Source organism: Bactrocera neohumeralis, unplaced genomic scaffold, assembly GCF_024586455.1.
Source record: "Bactrocera neohumeralis isolate Rockhampton unplaced genomic scaffold, APGP_CSIRO_Bneo_wtdbg2-racon-allhic-juicebox.fasta_v2 cluster09, whole genome shotgun sequence".
NCBI classification, from domain to species: domain Eukaryota; kingdom Metazoa; phylum Arthropoda; class Insecta; order Diptera; family Tephritidae; genus Bactrocera; species Bactrocera neohumeralis.
The window spans coordinates 2,088,946-2,110,481 of record NW_026089622.1 but is presented as its reverse complement, the minus strand read 5'-3'; the positions used below and the strand labels follow the sequence as shown (position 1 = coordinate 2,110,481).

Genomic DNA, 21,536 nt, shown 5'->3' with positions numbered 1-21,536 from the left:
CGCCCACAAAACGCCATTAACCAGGTTTTCGATGCCATAACTAATCACCAAATTAAGATATACTATAGAACTGTAACTTCGCGCAGGTGATCGCAATAGCAAGGGTCACCTGTGGAAAATAAAATTTTTTAAAGGTGGGCGTGGCCTCATCCTCTTATATCTCCCAAACTATTAAAGCTACAATAAGCAAAACTGCTAAACGCAAATATTACAAGAACTCCTATCAACAGTGTGAAAAAGGATCAAAATGGAAAATGACCCCGCTCACTCCCCCGCTCTATCTAACGAGATGGCACGAGTCGGCTTAATGGGAGCCAATGTGAAATTTGGGCGATGGGCGCGACACTGCCCACTTTTTAATGAATTCACATATCTATCTCGAGACCCCACCAGTCGACTTCGACAAATTTTGACATTCTTTTTATATTCCTATATCAGAGTACGAAAATGGCCGAAATAAGGCAATAACCACGCCTGTTTCCTATATAGCTTAATTTTAAACTGCATTTGTTTTTTTAACTTACCGCTACGCAAAACAAGAAGTAACTAGTATAACGAGATAAAATTTTGCACGCATAAGTTCTTTAGCGTATGTCATCTTATTACTTAGAATTGTTCCAATCAAATCATGTTGAAGCCCTTAGATACCGAATATTTAGGCCTTAGTACCTATACTTTGTTGACTTTTGATAAAAAATATTGGTCAATGTGTGAGATATATAATTGAAAATTAGCGATAGTTCTTTTCTTACAAAGGTATGTGTTCTTTTTCATTTCTTCTTTTTTTATTGGATCTAAAAAATTGGATAATAAATTATAAAGTCTTAAATATATTAAAAAAGCAAGCAAGCGATTGAGCTGTTTTGGTGATATGTTGCTCTTTAGAACGCAGACTTCTTCTTCTACTTCTTTCTTTACTATAGTAATATCAAGATCTTTGCGAATATTTTCATTATGCACGTACGATGGCGATAAAGTGATTGTTCTAAGCATTTTCGATTGGAACACTTGTATTAAGTATATAAGTATATATATTTATTTTTTTTAATATACATTTAATTGCAATCTATCAATTGACAATCAGCAAATTTTTTAAATACATTAATAGTGACAGGATTGATTGTTCTCCATTGAGACTAACCAATATATTCTTAAATTATTTTATTTGCTTAAACTTCTTAGAACTACTTAAAATCTATATGGAAGATCCAAAATGTGAGTTCGTTTGAAGCGTCTAACACCCATACTGTTGTCTAGTAAATTTATTGCCAGTAAGTTTTCATGATTAGACAATCTATCTAAATACTTTCGACAAGATTTGCTGATTTCGTCTTTAACAAAAGGTATATTTAAGTCTTTGTGGATTTCAAAGTTGCTTACATACCAAGGAGCACTTACATACAATGCTTCTTAAAGTTTGCGATTGATATCTTTGGAGGATTTCAATGTTGGATATTCTAGCCGTACCCCATAACTGTATTGCATACGTCCATACTGACTTAAGGATTGACTTGTAAAGTCGTACTTTATTTTCAAGGCTAAGTTGTGATCGCTGACCTAAAAGCCAGTACATTTTTTTAGTTTTAAATTTGAGCTCCTTCGTTTTTTCTTTTATGTGTACCTTCCAAGTGAGACGTTTGTCCAAATAAAGACCAAGGTATTTCACAGTTTCACTTTCAGGTATTATGCGGCCATTTAATGTTACGGGAGGACATTTCTCAGTCCTTAACGTAAACGTTATTAGAACGGATTTCTGTGTATTTACTTCTATCTTTCAATTCTTTAGCCATTTTTCGACAATATTAAGTTGTTCTTGTAAGTGAAGTAAGGTATCACTAGGAGTAAAAGTAAAATAAAATAATAAAAATATAAATAAATATATAAATTTTAAATTTGCAGCTCTTATCTTTATGCAAGGTATTTCATTAGATATATGTTTACTTGATCCGTCGTGCTATGTTTTTCATGAAACCCGAATTGGTGCGTTGGTATTATTTTATTTTCATGGAGGAAAGGAGTAATCTTTGATAGTAACACTTTTTCAAATATTGACAAGACAAAATACTGGTATGTATGAAGACGGCTGATTTAAATATTTCCCACATTATCTATCTATTTTTCTACGAAATTGGATAGTACCCGAAACTCAGAATTTCATTGAAGAGCGAAGAGAGCATCTTTACAGCAATTTTTGACAGCTCAATTAGCATTGAGTATTGAGTAGACAGCTTAAAGTTATTCTTTGGGCAATTAGGTTGAAATACCTTTTCTAGGTGATTTGCGAAACAAGTAGCCTTATACTCTTCACTTCGAGTCCAATTTCCCCCCCAAGTCTCGTATAGGCATGTTGGCTTCATGGACTATTGGGCTTTCCAAAAGGCTTTTTGTTTGAATTTGGACACAGCTTCTTTATACACATTTCCGTGTTGAATTCTGAATCGCGTTTAAGCGGTTTTTTAAATTTACTTACAGCAAATTTCAATTGAAGCTGATTGGAAGGGGAGCCATTTATCTGACATACTTGTCTTGCACGCCTTTTTTCATTTACAAGCTTTTCTATTTCTCTATTATAGATTTTTCTGAAACCCAGCGGCTTATAGATTTTGTTTGGTGTTGCTAAGACAGCTGCGTTAGTTATTATATCATTAAGTTCTCTAATGCTTTCGTCAATATATTTTCCTGTATTTATTTTGTTCTCAATATTAATGTGACTACTTACGTACTTTTTATATTTTAAGCAATTCGCTTTATAAGATGTTAGACCCACTTTTGTATCAACAAATAAGGGTTATTTACATAGCTTCATTAGTACAGGAGAACGATCAGAAGATAGGTTAGTACATGTATCAACTGTTATGTGCGACTTATCTATATTTTTGATTACAGCAAAATCAATTAATAATGGTTGTTTGTTTGGATCACTAGGCAAATATGTCGGCTTACCAGGAGATATTATGTCAAGGTTATTGTGCCTATTTATAATAGAGTGATACAGCGTCCTTCGGGTTAATTAGTCGTGAGCCCCAATACATGTGTTTTGCATTGTAATTTTTACCTGCTAGAAATGACCTAGTATTTCAAAAAAGTCTTTAAATTTGATGTCTGTAATTTTAAATCGAGGTGGGCAGGATAGGGCCGTCAGGTATAAGTCCCCGCAGGGATTTTTTTGGAACGAAGTTCCTTACGGCAGGCTTGTAGAAGATAGGGATTTTGCTGCGGGACCTAACTGAAAAAAAAAGTGATAGCAAAACCGTAAGAAAAAACCCGTAAGCAATAACCCGTAAGAAATAACCCGTAAGAAAAAGACCGTAAGATCGCAAGTTATAGCCTACCTTTTGGTTTTTGAAAATAATTAGGCATGAAAATCTGTAACATTATTGTGTATGCAAATTAGTTTTGAGTGAAGTGCGGAACACATAGAGCGCGACAGACTGCAAACTACATGTGTCAAATATTAAAATACAGACGTTCTTATGGACACTGTTATTTTGACAGCTGCACGACTACACGACTGCAGGCCGACAGTTGTCTTTCCCGCTAACTTGAATATTTACTATGTTTGCCGACGGCAGTAGGACGACAGTAGAGTTTTCTTAATACTTATCTGTACTTAAATAAAAACTAATCAGCGAAATTTGAGAGAAAAATCAGGACAACCTACATAAAATTAATCACAATTTTTTTTACAAATTGTATCGATTCTACATTATCCGAAGGAACTTCGTTCCTACCTGGTGTCCCACGACACCACATTTCTTTTTTATAGGCATTGTAGTAGCTTATAACTGCGCTGTAGCATGAGATTCTAATGCGTGGTGAATTAATCGTTTTTTAACCAACACTGCTGTTCCACCATGTGCCTTTCCACGGGACAACTTCCGTGTGATTTCCCTCACAATTACTACATTTTTATACTCTTGTTTTTTTACCCAACGGTTGTATGTATCACCTAAAACTAAGAGATAGAGAAGAGATAGATATAAGGTTATACATATATACAAATTAGAGTCTCCGTTATTTACCAAATTGATTATTATTGACGAGACGCCCCCTAAACTTTTAGTTTTCCATCTAAAAAAAATATCAGACCATAAAAAGTCCTTCTCGGTAAGGCCAATCTGTTGCCATTTAGAATTTCTAGCCTTTTACCATTTGGTGTGCCTGGTTGAAATTTTTGATATTGGCCGCTTATTTAATTTATTTATGTACCGAAGATAATTATTTCCTATTCGGCTGACTTTACCCTTAATGATTGGTGACTGGAAGTGAGATACTTTTATGAAACCCTGGGAGCATTTTATTAGTCAATGACATGATAATTGCTGACAGTCATAACTTCAAAGTTGTAGGTAATTTCGTCTATCTTGGAACCAGCATTAACACCAACAAAAATGTCTGCCTCGAAATCCAACACAGAATAATTCTTGTCAACAGGTGCTACTTCAGACTGAGTAGGCAGCAATTGAGAAGTTAAGGCCTCTCTCGACGAACAAAAACCAAACTCTACAAGTCACTCATTATTCCTGTCCTGCTATATGGTGCAGAGGGTTGACGATGACAACATCTGATGAGTCGACGTTACTAGTTTTCGAGAGAAAGGTTCTGCGGAAGATTTATGGTCTTTTGCGCTGTGGCCACGGCGAATATCACATTCGATGGAACGATGAGCTGTATGAGATATACGACGACATTACCATAGTTCAACAAAGACGTACGGATGAAAACTTTCCAGCTCCGTTGGAAAGACCCGGTGAAGAAGGACCTGGCTTCGCTTGGAAATCACAATTGGCGCCACGTTACGAAAAGAAGAAACAACTGGCGCGCTGTTGTTAACTCGGCTATAATCACGTAAGCGGTGTCTACGCCAGTAAAGAAGATAATTGGTAAAATCATATAAAATCGAGTTAATACTGCACCCAACTCCCATATACTACTTATTATCCTTGACTCGAAGTGTAATCCGCTGTTTAATAGGAAAAATAAATTGTGTTTTAGTAAAAGTAATAACGATTCACAGTCCAAAAGCAAAATAATTTAAATTTGAGCATCGGAATTGTTTTTAGTTTGAGTCGTAAAGAGCTAGAAATCTTTTTGCTACAGCATATCTCGGTAAACAACATTACGGCACTTATTGTTTTTAACACAAATAAAAGAATTTTCTGCTATTGACACCCGCGAACAACTCATGTACAGTTGTTCCTGAGAAATGCTAAGGGTGCCCAGGTGAACGCTACGTCTAGAGTTTTCTCTTAAGTTTGAAGGATTTTGTGGGTATTATTGGGATTCTGGGTATCCTTGGCCCCTCCATTGAAAATGGTGACCTGGACGATGTGCAGTCTCAGCTCTATGATACGAACTTTGAGCAGCTGCTCATTCAATTTTTCTACCAATTCGTTTTTGGGCGCAATGATACCTCGATTGCACAACCAATCTTCGTTAGCCAGGTTTTCTTGTAAACACAGAAATACCTCTTTGATAAAATTATCTTCCAAGCTAAAAACTTTGCTAAAAATATTACCGAAAGTTACTTGGTCATTAGCATCCGTCGGCATGTTACCTTCGTCGACCTCAAGAAGCGTTTGTGGGAGAAGTCCAGACTCCTGATCATTGAAGAGCTAGACCCTCATGTTAGTATTAAGTCAAAGCCACAACGGCGAAGCCACTCCACCCATAAAGGTTCGATTGCCCCGAATGTATTGCAAGCTGCAATCCAGCCTTTCAATCGCTCGCTTGAACAACATTGTGCATTCGCCCCACACGATCAATTTGCCCGATTTAAATAGAGCATCGCGACTACTATTTTTGCTGCTATTGCAAATTTCAAGAAACGGGGTGTGAGTTTGTATCGACCGGAACACCAACTTATTGGCCAACGGACACCAACAAAATACCAGATGTAATAGACTTCTTTATAACCAGAAAGATATCTCGAAATTTCATAGAAATATAAAGTGGATTAGATCTAAGCTCTGATCACTCCCCATCAGTGGCGTAGCTAGCATAGGTGACACCCGGGGCGGATTTTGAAGGTGTCACCCCAAAACTCAATCAAAACTTTTAAAGTAAAAAACAATCATTTACATTTTATTAAAACACGAGTATTACAAATATTATATTAGTATATTATGTGAAAAAATTAAAATTGCTTCCTTCTAGCTTTGACACTTGCAAACTCCGAAATCACGTCTTCAAAATTTATATTTTGTGTTGCTTCATGTTCTATCGTTAAAATACCAAGATTGTTTAATCTGGTTTCAGTCATTGAAGACCGCAAGTAATTTTTAATTAAATTTAATTTGCTGAAACTTCTCTCACATAAAGGACTGATGCACATATTGTCATAAATAACTTTAATGCGACCGTTAGATTCGGAAGAGAAGCTGTAAAGTCCCATTCCACAATGAATTTCAAATAGTCCAGCGTCACCCAATTAGAGACAGTGATATTAGCCGCTTTTAAATGTCTTCTCAATCTTGGTATTTCTAAAAGTAGTTCTGTTTCTGATACTTCATCGTAAAGGTTAGTCAGTTTTGATATAGCAAATTTTAACTATTTAGTGTTTGCCAAAAGCAAGGTCTTTGACTGCACAACTTCAAACAATGAAGCTACGTCTTTAATGGACTTTACTCGTGTTTTGAGTTCAATATTGAATCTGTCAATACATTCTAACATGTCCTTTTGAAGTTCCGCTCTAAGTGTAAGTCCAGTATCGGTGGCTAACTCACCGGGCAAGCGTTTCTTGCGACGAATTCGTCGTTCCATCGAAATGTTGTATTCTTCCGATTTTTGTACAGCAAAATCTATTGCCTCTCCTGCTAGATGCAACCGTTTCTCTCCAATGAATAGACGAAGTGCTTCTAGTTTTATGATTATTTCATCAATACATAAACCTTTACTTTGCAATGCAATCTGAGCATAGTTCACTTCCCTTAGCACATCATTATTTTTTTCTCCGTGTAGACGTTACGTAACTAGCTTTGTGAAATATATTTTTATATAAATTAACAATCCTGCAACTGGGTGTAAATATGTATTTAAGTAGGTATGACTACAAAATAATAGCAAAAATACTTTACTTACCTTGTTTATTTTCTTCAAGAATCTTAATAGTTGGTTTTATACAAAAATTGTTGTTTTTAATATCTAATAATTAACAAACACTTTACACTAAACTTTCACACGTTCACGTAAAAGAATATTGAAATAAATGCGGTCGGAAACAAAAGAAATTGCCCAATCCACAACACAAGTGACGAGCTCTATATCAAGGGAATCCACTGACTACCGTTGGTTGTGCGAATTCCACCTAATTCTCTTTTGTAACGGCTAATCAATTTGTACGAAAGTACAAAACAAGTTTGTAATTGAAAGTTTACCGCCCAGGACTGTATCGTTTTGCATGGAAAATTTAAGAAATTCTTGAAGCGTGTTAAAAAAAGAACTTACATAACAAGTAACATCTCAATAAAATTTAAGAAACATGCAAAGTAATTCAAAATAATCACTTAAATAACTCAATCACTTAAATTACATAATATCTATTAAAGTGCTGCTCATTAAGCTTTAAAATTTATATGTAGCTTAAATGCTTACACAACACCCTATTTTCTAGAGCAGCGTTGTCCAAGGCCTATGCGCACAATAGCGCACGGACAGTGCCAGACACCTCACACCAACATGTCGCGACAAGTGTCTGTGAAACCACGATTGTGCTACTGAATTCAACTTCGTAGGCAAGCAAAGCAGAATTTTGCGATCAGTTGACGCTAGAATAACCAACACAAGCATAACGTTCACACAGTCACGTTGGACAACACTGCTGTATATACTGAGATTGACAGTGTGCACATTGTTTTGTTTTTAAATACTCGTATCAATTTATTATGCTCGTGGTACGATACTATAGTTACCTAGATTATTTGATTAGTGGCGGTTATGCTCTCTGCCACACATTTACGATTTTTTATAGGTAGAACTGATTGTCATAGTCGGGCTCGGGTGTCACCCCTAACCGGGTGACACCCGGGGCGGACCGCCCCTGCCGCCCTCCCCTAGCTACGCCACTGCTCCCCATTATATTTAACAGTAAGTGAAACAGTCATTAAAAGAGATCTTAGTCTGAAGCTATACAACAAAAATACGGACTGGACTTCGTTCAAACAAATACTTCAGACTAAAATAAAGTGTCCGAAAATCAAAACAATTGAACAACTAGACTTAGAAGTTAACACATTTACGAAAGAAATTCAACAAGCGGCTTGGGATAATACTACGGAGTTAAAGCGGAAAAGTGTAGGTTCAGATTACCCCAAAGAAATAAAAATCCTTCTAATTAAGAAAAGAAAGTTACGACGGAAATGGCAACAAACCCGCTCACCACTCGACAAAACCAACCTTAATAAGGCAACAGCAGAATTAAAACGAGAAATTGCTCATATTAAGAATGAGTCAATTAATAAATATTTATCTCAACTATCCGCTGACAAAAAAGATGATTACTCACTCTGGAAAAGTACAAAGTATCTGAAACGTCCAACAAGTCACGTTGCACCACTAAAAGTTGCTTCCAATACATGGGCTAGAAGTGATTGTGATAAAGCTAATGCATTTGCAAAACACCTAGCTGAAACCTTTCGTCCAAACGAGGATAGTGAAATCGCGTTCCTCAGTAGCATTCAACAGGATCATGCAACAATTCCAGCAATCACCATTTGTGAACTTAAAAGTGAAATTAAAAAGCTTAAAGTTAAGAAAGCAGCTGGCTTCGATTTAATTACAGCTGAAGTGTTAAAGCAGTTACCATACAAATGTTTACGGAAGCTCGCCTATCTTTTCAATACAGCAATCCGTCTGACATATTTTCCAAGCCTTTGGAAAGTTGCCGAAGTTGTTATGGTTCCTAAGCCAGGAAAGGATCCTCACGTAGTCTCGTCATATAGACCAATTTCACTACTTCCACAAATCTTAAAACTTTTTGAAAAATTAATTTATCTAAGATTAAAATCTATAATCGACGAAAAGCAGTTAATCCCATCGCATCAGTTCGGTTTTAGAAATAAGCATTCAACAATAGAACAAATTCACAGAATAACATCAGAAATAGAAAAATCCCTGGAGGAAGGAAACGTATGCTCAGCTGTATTCCTTGACATTGCACAAGCGTTTGACAAGGTATGGCACGAAGGCCTTATGCAAAAACTAAAATCATGTCTTCCGGTTGAGTATTGTGCTCTTTTAGAATCGTATATCACCATGAGATTTTTCCGTGTAAAACAAGAAAATGAATTCTCTAAACTAAAAGAAATTGAAGCAGGAGTTCCTCAGGGAAGTATCTTAGGTCCACTTTTATATATTTTGTATACAAGAGACTTACCGTTAGCACCAAACAGTATGACTGCCACTTTTGCTGATGACACCGCAATACTATGCGTCGAAAAAACAGCAGAAAAAGCTGCGCTAAAAATGCAACATGCAATCAACTCCGTAGTAAGCTGGACTAAAAAATGGAGAATAAAACTAAACGGTGGCAAATCGGTTCATTTAAATTTTACAAACAAAAGAATCACTTATCAACCTATAAGTATTCTAGATGTCTGCATACCATACGCAAATATACCTAAATATCTTGGCATCACGCTCGATGCTAGATTACGTTGGAAGGAGCATATTAAAATAAAAAGGATTGAACTTAATCTGAAATTGTCGAAAATGAAATGGCTAATTGGGCGAAGGTCAAACCTGTCCATACACAACAAAATACTTCTTTATAAACAAATAATCAAGCCGATATGGTCATATGGTGCGCAACTGTGGGGATGTGCCAATGATGGCAGTATTAATATTATACAACGTTTTCAAAACAAGGTGCTAAGAGGCATTGTAAATGCTTCTTGGTACTGCAGACATGCTGATATTCAACGAGACCTAAGGATGAATACAGTCGCCGAAGAAATAAGGAGTCAGGCAGATGCCCACTACAAAAGGCTTAATGCACATGTGAACGAGGAGGCGAGAAATCTTCTTTTAGACACATGCCTCTCTAGTCGATTATGTCGCAAAAAACCACATAGCTTAGTTGGAAGCTAAAATATAAAGAAATTAATTATACTATATACCGTATATGTATGAATATTACTATTAATTTCTATGTAATTTGTTTTTAAGTTATTCAAATCAATCTGCTCGTTAGTTTTTGAAACTAGTTGTAGTGATATCAAACATTGTTAAAGTTTTAAAAATGTTTGTAATAAAAAAAAAAAAAATGCAAATTTCTTGCTAGGTTCAGCGGAAGCTTGAATACTTTGTGTGCGGTTTTGCCACCACTTAGCAAAGTTGCGGCTATTCCGTAGGACGCAACAGCTAGCGCAACCACTTTGTCTTTCCGCAACTGCGTCAGCAGCAAGTTCAGCAGAAAAATTTTAACAGCGCCCCTGGTGCGTTCAAGAAAAAAAATACCTCATTGTCCGCTAGCTGCTACAGGGGCTCTGTCTGGTTGACATGAATTTTCAAGGCAATAGTGTCATAAGAAGACGAGTTTCTTGGCATAGGCGGAAAAATGCGGAGGATTGGTAATTAATATTTTATGTTGCAACTATCTCTCGCAGTGTTTCTTCTTTAAAATACACACGCTCGTCATTGTTGGGTGCCTTTTATGTAACTGATGTAAAACATATACTACTATTCAATATTATAAAGTAATTTGGCTATGTTATTAGTTTAACTCAATTAATATGGTGGCTTCTGAATTTCAACTGTTTATCCCATACATTGACCGATATTTTCAGTCAAAAGTCAACGACAGATACTGGTGTCCACATTTCCGGTATTTGGGGGCTAAAACAGTTTTCGCTGGATTTGGGCAATTTTTAGTTTAGTCATAACATACTAGTAACATACTAGTGCAAATTTTATTTATGTTATATTAATTACTTCTTGATTTGCACATATTTTTTTTTTTATATTTGTTATTTAGTTATTGATTTATCGCGCTTTTAGTAGTTTTTAACAGAACCGTTTTATGGGGAGAGAGCGGGGTTTTCACCAGATTTCATTTATCTTCACACTGTCGGTATAAGTTCATACAATATTTCCGTTGGGTAATTTTGGTTATTACAGCTTTAGTGGTTTAGTGCTTAGTTATGGAACTTTATAGGTTTTCAGTTAATGGCGTTTTGTGCGCGTGGCAGTGGTTCTAAAACGCCCATCTACCCGCCTACCTTCATCAAGTTATCTCAATTTCCATTCAAGTTACAGCTTGCAGAGACGGACGGACGGACGAAGAGACAGATAGTCATCCGGATTTCAACATTTCTTTTGAATGTCATTTATATATGTACTATATATATAATAGGGTTATATGTCTCACTTAGATTTAGGTGATGATGCTAAAATTTCAGTTTATGCATACTGTACAATTTTTTTTTAGTTTTCGAAAATTGACTTATTATTTTTTTTTTAATTTTTAAAAGTAAATTTCATTTATATGACAACAAAACGCCCTTATTTAACCTTCGGAGATAACTCAAAAGTTTTAATAGTGGAGTATATAAGTCAGTGAAGTTGGCTTCAAAGCCAACCTTATCTCTATTCATGTAAAAGTAGTTTTTGGGTAATTTTTTAGCGCCTTGCCCACATGCTCAGTTGACTTTTCTGGCACTGAGTGCTGTAAATTACTTCAATGGATAATATAAAAAATCTTAATGTTCGTAACCAGGGAAACAGCAGCCTAATTGCTATAGCAGTGGCGAAGCACATCCAGCCAACTATTGAGGGTGCCTTGTTTCCAAAGAATTGCAAAAAATGGTAAAAGGTCCTGTAGACGTCAGAGCAAAAAACAATGAACATCCTCAACAAGAAGATCCTAAACTTACAGACGAAACATCAAAACATCTACTTTTGCTCATGTTTTAAAAGCAAATAAAAATGAGAATATATACAATAAAAGCATTTTATCACAGATCTTACAGAAACTCAACAAACAAGGCGAATTCAACACTTCCTTACAAAATCACTTATACAAGCTTGAAAAATATCTTTTTATACCAAAGATGTCTAAATCTATAAATATTTTCTATGGAACTCAAATGGGTTAATCAAACATATGAATGAAATCGAAATTGTATTGAACTCGGAAAATGTTGACGTATGTATGATATCTGAGATACATTTTACGTCATAAACCCATTTTAAAATTAAAAACTATGAACCTTACCATACAATTCATCCTCACAAGTGCGCCCGTGGCGGAAGCGTAACTTTAATTAAAAATATGATTAAACATTTTAACGAAGAAAAACGTTCAACTGATAAGTTTCAAGCTACAACAGTGACTATTTACGGAGTTAAAAGTTTAAAAGTGTACAGTCTTCCAAGGCATCAAATCCAATTTCAAAAGTACCAGCACTTATTAAACAGACACAGGTTTAGATTCATAATGGGTAGAGATTTCAACACAAGGAACATGCACTGGGGTTCAAGACATACAACTAAAAAGAGGAGAGAACTCTATAAAGCCTGCAGTCAACACGAAGTTAAGCATTTTTGCATATTTGCCGATTAATCGGGGTTATGACCTTAACTCGGATCATTCTCCAATCTATTTAACCTATAGTGAAACCGTCATCTTTAAAGGTAAAACAGCGGCCTTGTATAATAAATGTACAGATATAGATAGAACGATCATGGAATGTTATAAAAGTAAATATGACTCTCTATTAACACAGACCTGTAGGAATCTGATATTTTACACTTTAATTATGGAAAATTGGTGTAATATAAAAGAAATAATTAAATTAAAAAGAAAGCTACGACGTCAGGGGCATCAAACTCGTTGCTCAGCTGATAAATCTATTTTAAACAAAATTTCTAAAGATCTTAATCGGGAAATTGAGAGGTTTAAGAATGAAAGTTTCGCAAAATATCTTCGGTCCCTACCCAATGCAAGAAATTCCGACTACTCCCTTTGGAAGGGCTGTAAAAGACTACAAACAGCAGAAACTCAAGTATGTCCCATTAAAATATGTGCTGATAGTTGGGCCAGAGATGATTCAAAAAAGCAGAAGTATTTTCGAATTATTAAGACAAAATATTCTTCCCATATGAAACACACGTATGTTGCTTATCGTACTGCTTCCAGTTAAGAAAGCGAAGAAATCTTAAGTTGCACAAGCAATGAGGTAAGTGAGGAAATCAAATGTCTGAAAAACAAAAAAATCTCGGTTACGACCTGATTACTACCGAGGTCTAAAAACAGCTTCCTCCAATAAGCTAAGTAAAAATTACCAACATTATTAACGCTGCTTTTCATCTTAAATAATTGCCAACTTATTTGAAAATTGATGAAGTTATCAATTCCCAAGTCAGGAAAACCAAGATATGATGTATCTTCTTACAGGCCCATATCACTTCTACCAATAATATCGAAGATTTTTGATTTTTTGAAGATTGAATAAAATCACAGAACGAAAAACCATAATTCCAGCGCATCAATTTGCGTTTCCACCTAACCATTCTACGATTGTTCAAATTCACAGGATTACACTCATTATTTGAAGAAAAAAATTCTGTTCTACTGTGTTTTTGGATATTGCAAATGCGTTCGATAAAGTTTCTCACAAAGGACAGTAGCATTATGAGATCATAAAATCGTATTTATCAGGTCGCTACTTTCTCATTAAACACAAATACAAATATTCTCTTCTTAGGGAAATAAAAGCAGAAGTTCCACAAGGTAGTGTGTTGGGCCCTCTTCTTTATATTCTGTTCACGGGACCCGCCATGTAAACCGACAGGCCCCCCCAGTGAAAGATTACCAACTGCATCGGATGAGAGACCCCCCTTTTGATGACTACCATGACAAACGAAATAAGGACTACGAATTAAGAGCATGCACCTGGAATGTCCGGAACCTTAATTGAGAAGGTGCCGCTGCCCAGTTGGTTGATGTCCTCGTGAAAATAAAGGCTGACGTCACCGCCGTCCAAGAAATGCGATGAACGGGACAAGGACAGAGACGAGTAGGTCCTTGTGACTAAAGTGGCCATATAAAGGAGCGCAAGTTTGGTGTTGAATTCGTGGTGGGAGAGAGACTCCGTCGCCGAGTACTATCATTCACTCCGGTGAATGAACGTCTAGCCACAGTCGCTGATTTGCGCCCACGCCCTGTCGGAAGAGAAGGACGATGTGACCAAAGATGCCTTCTATGAGCGCTTGGAGCGCGCTTATGAGAGCTGCCCCCGCCACGATGTCAAAATCGTTCTTGGCGACTTTAACGCCAGGGTGGGCAAGGAAGGTATATTTAGCACTACGGTCGGTAAATTCACCCTCCACGATGAAACATCCCCGAATGGGTTGAGGCTGATCGACTTCGCCGGGGCCCGAAATATGGTTATCTGGGGTACTAGATTGCAGCACAAGAAGATGCATCAAGCTACCTGGCTGTCTCCGGATCGAAAAGCCACCAACCAGATCGATCATGTTGTGATAGACGGAAGACACGTTTACAGAGTTCTAGACGTACGCACGCTGCTCCGAGGTCCTAACATCGACTCGGACCACTATCTTGTTGCAGCCACGATTCACACCCGCCTCTGTGCAGCAAAAATGCAGGTGCAGACAGAAAACGAAAGAGGCCGAAATGCGTGAGTACGAAGAGCTTGATAAGCTGGCTGACAGGGGTAATGCTCAAAAATTCTACGACAAAATGCGGCGGCTTACAGAAGGTTTCAAGACCGGAGCATACTCTTGTAGAACCCCCAAAGGTGATCTAGTCACTGATGCCCAGAGCATACTTAAATTATGGAGGGAACATTTCTCCAGCCTGCTGAATGGCAGTGAACGCACAACGCCAGGAGAAGGCGAATCCGATTCCCCAATCGATGACGATGGAGCAGACGTTCCATTGCCCGACCATTAAGAAGTTCGAATAGCAATTACCCGCCTGAAGAACAACAAAGCGGCAGGGGCCGATGGATTACCGACCGAGCTATTCAAACACGGCGGCGAAGAACTAATAAGGAGCATGCATCAGCTTCTTTTTAAAATATGGTGGGACGAAAGCATGCCCGCCGATTGGAATTTAAGTGTGCTCTGCCCAATTCATAAAAAAGGAGACCCCACAATCTGCGCCAACTACCGTGGGATAAGCCTCCTCAACATCGCATATAAGGTTCTGTCGAGCGTATTGTGTGAAAGATTAAAGCCCACCGTCAACAAACTGATTGGACCTTATCAGTGTGGCTTTAGACATGGCAAATCAACAACCGACCAGATATTCACCATGCGCCAAATCTTGGAAAAGACCCGTGAAAGAAGAATCGACACACACCACCTCTTCGTCGATTTCAAAGCTGCTTTCGACAGCACGAAAAGGAGCTGCCTTTATGCCGCGATGTCTGAATTTGGTATCCCCGCAAAACTAATACGGCTGTGTAAACTGACGTTGAACAACACGAAAAGCTCCGTCAGGATCGGGAAGGACCTCTCCGAGCCGTTCGATACCAAACGAGGTTTCAGACAAGGCGACTCCCTATCGTGCGACTTCTTCAACCTGCTCCTGGAGAAAATAGTTCGAGCTGCAGAACTAATCAGAGAAGGTACCATCTTCTATAAGAGTGTACAGCTGTTGGTGTATGCCGATGATATTGTTATCATCGTCCCCAACACCCGCGCCGTTACTTCTGCTTTTTCCAGGCTGGATAAGAAAGCACAGAAAATGGGTCTGACAGTGAACGAGAGCAAAACGAAATATCTGCTGTCATCAAACAAACAGTCGTCGCACTCGCGACTTGGCACTCACGTCACTGTTGACAGTCATAACTTTGAAGTCGTAGATAATTTCGTCTATCTTGGAACCAGTGTTAACACCACCAACAATGTCAGCTTGGAAATCCAACACAGAATAATTTTTGCCAACAGGTGCTACTTCGGACTAAATAGGCAATTGAGAAATAAAGTGCTCTCTCTACGAAGAAACACCAAACTTTATAAGTCACTCATTATTCCCGTATTGCTTTGTGGTGCAGAGGCATCGACGATGACAACATCTGATGAGACGGCGTTGCGGGTTTTCGAGAGAAAGGTTCCACGGAAGATTGGCCTCGGCGAATATCGCATTCGATGAAACGATGAGTTCATAGTTCAGCGCATAAAAATACAGTGGCTACGGTGGTTAGGTCATGTTGTCCGAATGGTCGAGAACACTCCAACTGGTTGGTGAGTTTTCGATCTGGAAAAAGCCAGGTAGCTTGGTGAATTTTTGTATGCTGGAATCTAGTACCACAGGAAAGTCGATCAGCCTCAACCCATTTGGGGATGTTTCCTCGTGTAGGCTGAACCTACCGTCTGTTCTGCCAAAAGTACCTTCATTAACCACATTACCCACCCTATCGTTAAAGTCGCCATGCACGATTTTGGCATCGTTGCGGGGGCACATCTTATAGGTGCGCGCCAAGCGTTCATAGAAGGTATCTTTGGTCACATCGTCCTTCTCCTTCGTCGGCGCGTGGGGCAAATAAGAGATATGTCGAAGATCTTCGCTTTGATGCGGATTTTGGCTAAACATTCATCCACCGCGGTGAATGACAGTACTTTGCGACTGAATGGCAATCAGGGAACTTTCCTCAATTCCGTGAAGTTCTACACAGGAACTCCAGCTTCTCCTATGTGGGGCTACAGAAATTATCTATTCGATTTAAAATATATTTGATATACAGGCTTACATTTGTTAGAAATTGATTCGAATATTTCTCTTCTTCTTAATTGGCGTAGACACCGCTTACGCGATTATAGCTGAGTTAACAACAGCGCGCCAGTCGTTTCTTCTTTTCGCTGCGTGGCGCCAATTGGATATTCCAAGCGAAGCCAGGTCCTTCTCCACTTGGTCCTTCCAACGGAGTGAGGTCTTCCTCTTCCTCTGCTTCCCCCGGCGGGTACTGCGTCGAATACTTTCAGAGCTGGAGTGTTTTCATCCATCCGGACAACATGACCTAGCCAGCGTAGCCGCTGTCTTTTAATTCGCTGAACTATGTCAATGTCGTCGTATATCTCGTACAGCTCATCATTCCATCGAATGCGATATTCGCCGTGGCCAACGCGCAAAGGACCATACATCTTTCGCATAACCTTTCTCTTGAAAACTCGTAACGTCGACTCATCGGATGCTGTCATCGTCCAAGCCTCTGCCCCATATAGCAAGACGGGAATTATGAGCGACTTATAGAGTTTGGCTTTTGTTCGTCGAGAGAGGACTTTACTTTTCAATTGCCTACTCAGTCCGAAGTAGCACCTATTGGCAAGAGCAATCCTGCAAACAAGCGGAGGATGGAGTCATGTGTAGAAGTTCATGCAAGTCAGGAAAGTTCTCTGATCGCCATTCACTTGGGAGTGGCCAGAAACGATTCTTTTACACATGGCTCAAGCAGCTCACAACTTCCGGTCTTTGACCAAGTATCCTCTGGGTAGCCTAAGAACATCCGTTCGAAGGCGAGCTAAAGAGATAAGGCGAAACATCCCCCACATATGGTTGTTTTTAAGAATAAGCAATAAATCTTGCAATGATTCTGACCTGTTTTCGCACTGCACTATATGAGTATGAGAAGAACGCTACGTGCTAAATTTAGTGGTGCCACTCTAATTGTCCTGGGCGAATTTGGTTTGTAATTTTAGTGGCTTAGGAGATTACATTAAACTTATTAGACACTTATCAAAATTTGTTGACCGCAGGTACCCTTGCCACTGCAATATTCTGTGCCAAGCACCGGCTCCCTTAAGGCCCCCTCATACCATCTCGGAGGTAAAATATAATATTATATATATATATATAAAATATTCTGTGCCAAATTACAGTTCTATATCTTAATTAAGTGCTTAGTTATGTTACTTTATACGGTTAATGGCGGTTTATTGGCGTGGCAGTGGTCCGAATACACCCATCTACGAACTAGACATTTTTTTTTACCAAAGAACGTACATGTCAAGTTGTATTAAGGTATCTCAATTTTACTTAAGTTACAGCTTGCACGAACGGACGGACAGACATTCACCTTGACTTCGACACATCTCGTCATCCGGATCATTTATATATATAGTAAAATGAGTCAAATAAATGTCCCGTCGTATTGACTAAGGACAACGTACAAATCCCTAATAAATTAAGTACAAACACAGAATTGCGAGTGCGCGTCTTTATTATTTCAGGTTCGGCTTAAGACTAATTTTTGGGTGAACAGATTATACTATAGTTGCTATTGCTTATTTGCTTATGTTAAGTATACTATACTGGCTATTGGTTATTTGTTTATGTTATGTGAGCGAGACTGCCCAGAATCGTTCATTGTTACTTTTGATATTTAATTAAGTTTAAGGTGATGGATCGTGGAAAGCGGGAGAGGACCCGTCCACGCTGCACTGTGGCTGATACATAGATAATACTACTACTACTACCATCTATATGATTTCTATTCGTATAGTGGGTGCTTCGCAAGTTCATTATCCAACAAAAACAACAAATATCTGATTCTGAGAAGTGATTGAGTGTTCTTTAATGGTAATAAAACCGAATTTTTTCGTCGGTGTGTGACAAAAGAAACATAGCTCGACAGTCTTTCTAGTGCACTGCACATGATAAACCGGTTCTCAGGCGGGGAAAGACGATAAAGTTAGCTGGAAAGGTTATGCCATCAGTCTTTTAGGATGTACGTCCTATAATTCATACTCAACGACTGATTACTGAGCCAGTTATAATCTATTTCACTGCGTGTTTGGTTGCAGTTCTTTTCTACTATTCCAAATATTTAGAAATTGTATTATATTTGAAATATAATTTTTGTATTTATGAGTTAAATGAAATTTTAACATAAAGAGATAAAAAGTATTTTATGTCCTTGTCCGGGTTCTAAGTTACCTCCCCACCAATTTTCAGCCAAATTGGTTGAGCCGTTCTTGAGTTATAAATGGTGTAACTAACACAACTTTCTTTTATATATACTACTAGCTGACCCCGCAGTCGTTGTCCTGCGTGAAATTATGTGTTTAGAAATGAAAAAGTTGAATTTATCATTTCACTTTTTTTCAATGTATCGCAGCTTGATAAACAACATTTTTTGGTTTCTGTTCCGGTGTATAGAAAAGATGGTTTTCCAACTCGTGAGCACGACACGTACATATATCTGGCCGAGTGAAAAACATAGCATTTCCGAATGTATACCATGCACTGTGCGACTATCCTTGTGTCTCAAATGAAAATTTCACTGGAAACTGAATACGTTTGAACTGAAATGGCAAATCGTTAGAACTCAGAGGAATTCGTAGAATCAAGCATTCTGCCCCTTTGTATTCGAAAGCTGCGTCACAATCAGTCAGGTTCCATTACACAGTTTCGGCGCCTGAAGATTGTGGAACATAATAACGACAGATCCAACTTTGAGACGCAAATGATGCGGTGGCATACCAAACCTATTCAAAGAATTTAGAAATTCCACGATTGATCAATTTGTATGAGCGCAAGTCTCCCGGAATTTGTCTTTGAATCTTCCAGTTTAAGTCAACAACATCGGTATTTTTGGCAGCTAACATTGCGCGTGTACTTAAGGAATTGTAGTTACGATAATTTGTAAAATGTCCGAATATTCGTGATGAGTTCATCTTTGGTGAATTGGTAAAGGGAAGATGGAATTGATATCAAACCACCGGAAGTATCAACCGGAATTTACCCATTTCCAATTCTTAGCGAATACGATGTAAAATGTCTTCGGCAATGTCATTTTTGTTCGTATTCCATAATTGACGCTAATTTGATGGCTGATCATCGCAAAAAGTGTGCGAACTTCATTCCAGTGATTATCATGTTCCAGCAATTGTAATTGTTTGTATAATATCAAGATATTTCCGAATAGAGCAAGCTCTCGCAAACGGTTTACTGACGAAATTTGAGAAAAAACTCGTAAATGTTAATTTTGTAGCTGGGGGTGTTTTCTCTGTCTGAACTGTATTCTCTGTGTTGAAATGGACTATTTGGTCATTCTCCAAATTAACTGCCAGACGAACAACAGTCGGAAAACGTTCATGAATCGCAAAAGTAAATATCATACAAAGCGCTTTATTGCAGTTCACGTATCGACCGTAACGTTCAAGATCAGTAACCGCCATGTTGCTTCCTTTGGTGACGTATTTACGCACGTATTTTATCGATTACACCAAACTGCAATACGCAACATTGACATGACTTTTGAATGTGAATTAGACAACAGTGGCGAATATGATGGTACGATCCATATGTTGTCGACTTCGATGTGTTGTTAACTTCGATATTCACGCCTCTAAATTGAATGCTAAATGTTCTGCCATTGTCATCTGGTGAGCGACGCTGATACATTGGATATCCATCATTTCTAGTTTGTGTTTCCAAAAAAGAAAAGCACCTGGATAGTGTTTCGTACATTTATTGTCAGACATACAAACCGAAGTGGTATTGTGATGTTCGTAAGGTACATGAAGCATATTGGTTTCGTATAATTCTGCTTCTATCTCTGGATCAGGAATTTCCGCAGAAATGATTTCATCAATTTGATTTGGTGTAACCACCATCCACCATCCAAAGAAGAATATGTGCGTGCGGCAAACCTCTCTTTTGCCACTCAACAGAGTACATCCAGCATCTAACTGCACCACATATACGTTGCTTTAAGATAAAGTTTACAAAACATCGCAACTGTTGTTTGAAAAGTTGTCCTCTGACATCGTGACGATCGCTTGCTGATTGCCCGCGATCCATAATTTCATTCGTATGTCATCGCATTCTGGGAATACTCGGTCATGTGCCATGGGCTGTCAATATACATACTTATGTTGATGCCAAAACGAACGCGACCTCTTCGTGGCATCGTAACAAATTTCAATCTGTAATTGAGCACTTTGTGTGAAACACACATAACGTTTTCACGGAATAAATTTCAATAATTTTTTTTTAAATAACCGGAATAAAGAAAGCAAGCGACAAATTTGACAATTGAGAAACAAAAGGAAAAAAGTTGAAAAAAAAAAATTTTATGAAAAAAAGTTATTTTTTTGGAATTGTCCAACTTTCCGACTTTTCCTCACGAAAAGCATAGGGTTTTTTTTATTTCTAAACTTTCCTCGATCCACAGCGAACAATCTCTGAAAATTTCATCAAGATTGGTTCAGCTGTTCTCGAGCATTAGCGTTACTAACAGCATTCATTCGTTTGTATGGGAAAAAGAAAACGGCTCTTTTTAGGGGTTTTCCGGCAATTATTCGAATTTTTTTCGCCATAAAAACCATCCTTGAGCCTCAACGAACATTTTAAAAAAAGAATTGAAGAGTTATGCGCCAGCATTTAAAATCATGTTCGTTTTTATTTCCTTTTTAAAATCGTATTTGAAAATTTATTTTCTTCATAATTATTTTCGGAAAATTTTCCAGAATTTTCTTAAGTATTCTCCTTGTTTGGGCGGAGACCTGTCCGAATTGGTGGTAGTCACCGAAATCAGTCCAGGCGTTCTCCAGTTATAAGCGTAGTA

At 37.9% G+C, this 21,536-nt stretch overlaps 1 protein-coding gene and 1 long non-coding RNA gene across 2 annotated transcripts in view; both read right to left on the bottom strand.

Annotated features, from left to right (window-relative positions):
- The window catches only part of LOC126764392 (uncharacterized), a 137,537-nt gene that overhangs the window by 79,130 nt on the left and 36,871 nt on the right, over window positions 1-21,536 (bottom strand). The gene's annotated exons all lie outside the window — the stretch shown is intronic.
- LOC126763997 (uncharacterized) lies at window positions 6,064-7,308 on the bottom strand. Its single transcript, XR_007667753.1, has 3 exons — window positions 7,081-7,308; window positions 6,885-7,016; window positions 6,064-6,854 (listed from the first exon to the last, which is right to left on the bottom strand). It is a non-coding gene; the product is annotated as an uncharacterized LOC126763997 (long non-coding RNA).